Source organism: Solanum verrucosum, unplaced genomic scaffold (assembly GCF_900185275.1).
Source record: "Solanum verrucosum unplaced genomic scaffold, falcon-dt-bn FXZP01000296.1, whole genome shotgun sequence".
NCBI classification, from domain to species: Eukaryota; Viridiplantae; Streptophyta; class Magnoliopsida; order Solanales; family Solanaceae; genus Solanum; species Solanum verrucosum.
In genome coordinates this window covers 1,736,316-1,742,941 of record NW_026020470.1, presented here as the reverse complement: position 1 = coordinate 1,742,941, position 6,626 = coordinate 1,736,316, and positions in this window count along the sequence as shown.

Genomic DNA, 6,626 nt, shown 5'->3' with positions numbered 1-6,626 from the left:
GGAACAAGAGTTACCTTATGCCCTGGGAGTGCAACATCAAAGGGAAGTTACTAATGCTGAGTTCAGAAAGACAATTAGGATGTTGAGTCAAGATGTAACTAATCAGATTGGTCAGCAAAGGGGAGCTCGACATGAAGGAGCTGACACTTCAAGGATTCGTGAGTTCTTGGGGATGAATCCTCCGAGTTTCATGGGTTCGAGCACTACTGAGGATCCAGAGAACTTCATTGAGGAGCTGAAAAAGATTTTTGATGTGATGCATATGGCAAATACTGAGCGAGTTGAACTAGCTACGTACCAATTGAAGGATGTTGCTAGAACTTGGTTCGACCAATGAAAAGGGGGAAGATCTGAGGATGCACCACTTGCGAGTTGGGCCTATTTTTAGGAAGCTTTCTTGGGGCGTTTCTTTCCTCGAGAATTGAAAGAGGCCAAGGTACGTGATTTCCTCACACTTAAGCAGGATTCTTTGAGTGTTCATGAGTACGGGTTGAAGTTCACCCAATTATCTCGTTATGCTCTGAAGATGGTTGCGGACATGAGGAGTAGAATGAGCTTGTTTGTTGCTGGGTTGTCTCGTCTATCGAGTAAGAAAGGTAGGGCTGCAATGCTTATTGGGGACATGGACATATCAAGATTGATGGTTTATGTGCAGCAGGTTGAGGAAGAGAAACTGAGGGATAGGGAAGATTTCAGAAATAAGAGAGCTAAGACCGGTAATGAGTCCGGGCAGCAGAAAGGTAATGCAAACCGTCCGTCCTTTCAACAAAGGCAAAAGGGACCTGCTCTATCATCTGCTAGGGCACCTGCACCCAGATACAGAGGTGAACATAATGGCCAGAATTCAAAGGACTTCAAGACTAGACCAGCACAGTCCTCAGGAGGTGTGGCACAATGAGGTAGTTTGATTCCTGCATGTGCTAGGTGTGGTAGAACCCACCCAGGGAAATGTTGTGATGGTCAGACAGCTTGTTTTAAGTGTGGACAAGAGGGTCACTTCATGAAAGAGTGCCCTAAGAGCAAGCAAGGTAGTGGAAATCTGGGCAACAGGGCCTAATCTTCATCAGTTGCTCCCCTAGACAGGATGGCACCTAGATGAGCTACTTCTAGTATAGGCGGAGGAGTAAACCGCCTCTACGCAATCACCAGTCGCCATGAGCAAGAGAATTCTCCAAATGATGTCACTGTATGATCAAAGTCTTTGCTTTTGATGTGTATGCTTTGCTAGACCCAGGAGCAAGTTTATCTTTTGTAACTCCTTATGTTGCAAATAAGTTTGATGTTCTTCCTGAAAGACTTTGTGAACCCTTTTGTGTTTCTACACCCGTTGGGGAGTCTATTCTAGCAGAAAGAATCTATCGTGATTGTCCTGTTTCCATCAATCACAAGAGCACCATGGCTGATTTGGTTGAGTTAGACATGGTAGATTTTGATGTCATTCTAGGTATGGATTGGCTTCATGCATGTTATGCATCATTAGATTGTAGAAATTGAGTGGTCAAGTTTCAGTTTCCAAATGAGCCAGTCTTAGAGTGGAGTAGTAGTTCAGCAGTGCCTAAGGGTTGCTTCATTTCGTACCTTAAGGCGATAAAGTTAGTTTCGAAGGGTTGTGTCTATCACTTAGTCCGAGTTAATGACTCTAGTGTTGAGATACCTTCTTTTCAATCAGATCTTATAGTAAGAGAGTTTCCAGAAGTTTTTCCTGATGACCTACCCGGAATTCCTCCTGAGAGAGAAATAGATTTCGGCGTAGATATTATTCCAGATACTCGTCCTATCTCTATTCCGCCATATAGAATGGCACCAGCAGAGTTGAAATAGTTGAAAGATCTCCTAGATAAGGGTTTCATTCGACCAAGTGTCTCACCTTGGGGCGCTCCGGTATTGTTTGTGAGAAAGAAAGATGGTTCCCTCAGGATGTGTATAGATTACCGCCAGTGGAACAAGGTTACCATCAAGAATAAGTACCCTCTTTCGAGGATTGATGATCTTTTCGACCTCAGATCAGGCTATCATCAATTAAGAGTAAGGGAATGTGATATTCCAAAGACAGCTTTCAGAACCAGATACGGTCATAATGAGTTTTTGGTCATGTATTTTGGTTTGACCAATGCACCGGCAGCATTCATGGACCTTATGAATAGAGTCTTCAAACCTTATTTAGATATGTTTGTTATCGTCTTCATTGATGACATACTAATCTATTCAAGGAATGAAAAAGATCATGCTAGTCATCTCAAAATAGTTCTTCAGACTTTGAAAGATAAGGAGTTGTACGCCAAGTTCTCTAAGTGTGAGTTTTGGCTTGAGTCTGTGGCATTCCTAGGCCATATTGTGTCTGGGGATGGAATTAAAGTTGATACTTGAAAAATTTAGGCAGTGCAGAATTGGCCTAGACCCACGTCTCCAACTGATATTTAGGAGTTTCTTGGGTTTAGCTGACTATTATAGAAGGTTTGTAGAGGGGTTCTCGTCTATTGCATCTCCTTTGACCAAGTTGACTCAGAAGACAATGAAATTTCAATGGCTGAAGCTTGTGAGAAAAGCTTTCAGGAATTGAAAAAGAGGTTGATTTCTGCTCCAATTTTGACCTTACCAGAAGGCACTCAAGGTTTTGTGGTGTATTGTGATGCATCTAGAGTTGGTTTGAGTTGTGTATTAATGCAGAATGGCAAGGTTATAGCTTATGCCTCCAGACAGTTGAAGGCTCATGAGAAGAATTACCCAACCCATGACTTAGAGTTGGTTGTTGTAGTATTCGCTTTGAAGATATAGCATCATTACTTGTATGGTGTGCATGTTGATATATTCACTGATCACAAGAGTTTTCAATATGTGCTTACTCAGAAAGAGCTTAATCTCAGACAGAAGAGGTGGTTAAAATTACTCAAGGATTATGACCTGAGTATTCTTTACCACCCAGTTAAGGCTAATGTTGTTGCTGATTCTTTAAGCAGGTTGTCTATGGGTAGCACTGCCCATATTGAAGAAGGGAAGAGAGAGGTAGCAAAAGATGTGCACAGACTGGCACGCTTGGGAGTCACACTTATGGATTCCACAGAAGGAGGAATAGCGGTGACGAATGGGGCCGAGTCATCATTAGTGTCAGAAGTGAAAGAGAAACAAGACCAAGATCCCATTTTGCTTGAGTTGAAGGCAAATGTTCAAAAGCAAAAAGTATTAGTTTTTGAACAGGGGGAGATGGTGTATTGAGATTTCAAGGTAGATTGTGTACCTATGGTGGATGGACTCCAAGAGAAGATTATGAAAAAAGCTCATAGCTCCAAATATTCCATTCATCCGGGTTCCACAAAGATGTATCGTGACTTGAGAGAAGTTTATTGGTGGAATAGCATGAAAAAAGGCATTGCTGAATTTGTTGCTGAATGTCCAAATTGCCAGCAAGTGAAAGTTGAACACCAAAGGCCCGGTGGTTTGGCACAGAATATAGAACTTCCGAAATGGAAGTGGGAGATGATCAATATGGATTTGATCACAGGGCTGCCAAGGTCTCGCAGACAGCATGATTCTATTTGGGTAATTGTCGACAGAATGACAAAATCAACCCATTTTCTTCCGGTAAAGACTACCCATTCAGCAGAAGATTATGCCAGGTTATATATTCAAGAGGTGGTGAGACTTCATGAAGTCCCAATCTCTATTATTTCAGATAGAGGTGCACAGTTTACTGCACAGTTCTGGAAATGTTTTCAGAAAGGCTTGGGTTTAAAGGTGCACTTAAGTACTGTGTTTCATCCTCAGACTGATGGGCAAGCAGAGCGCACTATTCAGACTTTAGAAGATATGTTGAGGGCTTGTGTGATCGATTTCAAAGGGAGTTGGGATGATCACCTATCTTTCATTGAGTTTGCCTACAACAACAATTATCACTCTAGCATCCAGATGGCTCCATATGAAGCTCTTTATTGGATGGTTTGAAGTGGGTGAAGCAGGGTTGATAGGGCCAGATTTAGTTCACCAAGTTATGGAGAAGGTGAAAGTGATTCAAGAGAGGTTGAAATCGGCACAGAGTCGTCAAAAATCCTACACTGATGTTAGGAGAAGGGCGTTAGAGTTTGAAGTAGATGATTGGGTATATTTGAAAGTTTCACCCATGAAGAGGGTTATGAGGTTTGGTAAGAAGGGGAAACTTAGTCCCCGGTATATTGGACCTTACCGCATAGACCAAGAGGATTGACAATGTTGCTTATGAATTGGAGCTACCACAGGAATTAGCAGCGGTTCATCCGGTATTTCACATCTCCATGTTGAAGAAGTACATATGCGATCCTTCATTGATTCTACCAACTGAAAATATTAGGATCAAGGATAGCTTATCTTATAAGGATATTCCTGTTTAGATTTTAGATCGCCAAGTTCGCAGGTTGAGAACGAAAGAGGTAGCATCAGTCAAGGTCCTTTGGAGGAACCAATTTGTTGAGGAAGCTACTTGGGAAGCTGAAGAGGACATGAAGAAGAGATATCCATATCTCTTTGAATCCGGAGGAAATGCAGATCAAGGTACTAATTTCCTTCTTAGTGCTCTTTAATTATAGTGAGCATGTTGTTGTTGTTGTTTGCATGGTTGCTTGTTGGGTGTTTGAGTTTGATGTTACACCCTTAGCCTAATAAGGGTAACCTCATTCGAGGACGAATGTTTCCAAGGGGGAGATATTGTAACATCGTGCAATTTGAAATAGCCATGAATGAGCTTATAATTGGAAATAGTCATTTTTGGAAAGAATTCAAAAATCTGGAAATTTAGTTAAGTATGAAAAAAAATGAGTTTTTGGTCAATTTAAAATGGTCATAACTCCTAGCTCAGGATGAGTTAGGTGTATTACCAGTTATGTTTGGAAAGCTCTTGGAGTGATCTTTCCAACGCCGCTGAGTTTGCTCGATTTCAAGTTCGTATCAGGGAGTTATGCCCTTTGGAGTTAGGCTGTTGACATAGGGTAGTTTAGTTCGAATTTGTAATGGTATTTTGGTCTTTTCCCTAACCATTTCTTTTGGTTATATTAAGGGTCTAGACTGATTTTAATTCAGTTTTCCTTTTTAAAAGTGAGAGTTAGGGTTGTGAGTGAAGAAAGAAAGAAGAGGAGAAAGAGAAGAAGAAGAAAAATTCGTCAAGATCATCGTGGTTTTCGTCGGGGGTGATCCCTAATAAGGTATGTGAGATCATGGTGGTGGGTTGGCTCATTCCCCCACATGCCATACTTGTTTTAATTCAAAGAAAAGATTGGTTGTGGCTGTTGAATTCTTGTGGTTGTGTTGTTGAAGTTTCTTGGTGGTTTGGTACGTGTTTCCGGGTGTGATTTTGAGTTGAAGTTATTGTATATTGAGGGTTTTAATGATTCTAAGTGTTTGGGGAAAGAACCTTTGATGTTAAGAGAGTTTAGAGTTGGAGAAACTAAGGAGAAAAGTCGGATTTTCCGGGCAAAAGGCTGGGGCGTCGCGCCAGCCAGCGTACCCCAAAAGGGACTCTGAAGTTCCCCCCCTTGGGGTGGCGCGCCATGCAGTGCGCCCAGCAAACCCTCTGGAAATTGAAGGTTGGCGCCCTGCGCTTCTTAGAGCGTCAAGGACGCCATTCCTCCCCATTCCTTCCCAACTTTTTCATACATGTTCCTTGGTAATGTACCTATGTTTTATAGTTGTTTTCAACACTCTAAGGTACATCTAAACATCACGAACTCATCCATAAATCATGAGATCATTACCCTTGAATCCGTAATCCAATTCGAGGAAAGTTAGGATCGAAGTCAAGTGAAGTTAGAGTCAAGTCTAGAAGTTAAGAAGCAAGTCAAAGCAAGTTTCTTAAAGTTTTTCAAGAGTCTTTATTGAACGTTTTAACTTTGTTTTAAGGCTCAAGTTTCAAGTTAAGCCAAGAGTATAGAGTTGAGTTCATTTCTCAAAAGTTATTAGGGAACTAAGTATTCCCAAAGAAGTTTATAAATGTTTTTACATTTGAGTAAGAAAGGAACTATGTTTTCCAAGAGAGCCTTTGTGCTAAGCTTTGAGCAATTATCTCAAACTAAATAAAGATGTGTTTAAAACACTTATGAGCTAAAGTATATTTTTGGGAGTAGTATTGAGCACCGAATTGGGGACAAAAGTTCATATTAACTCAACTCTCCATAAGAACCATGTAGCCAAACATGGGATTTAATGGGTCGTACATTTTAGATGATCACGTAAGTTAAGCTAGCGGATCCACTAGGGCTCATAGTGGTGGTTGTCAGTTAAAGAATCTCCCACTAAAGTTATATTACTTATATATAAGTAAAGTTGAGTTTGTTATTGTTTTATCCCTTAACGAACTAAGTTGTTTACACTGTTTTACAAGCTTTATATATATTGCATGTGTCTTATTGCTTTATATCAAATTCGGTTATTCATGAGTCGAACAGAGCCAAGGTAAGAGTTCCTTTGTACTCATTTTAAGCTTAAATTGTTGTTTAGCTTTCAAGCTCACGTACTCGTACATTCAATGTACTGATGCCAGTTGGCCTGCATCTTATGATGATGCAGACGCAGGTACCCAGGATCAGCATCCAGCACGCCGTTGATCCAGCTGAGCACTCCATAGTCAATAGTGAGCCTTCTTGCCTTCCGGAGGACTCTGTTAT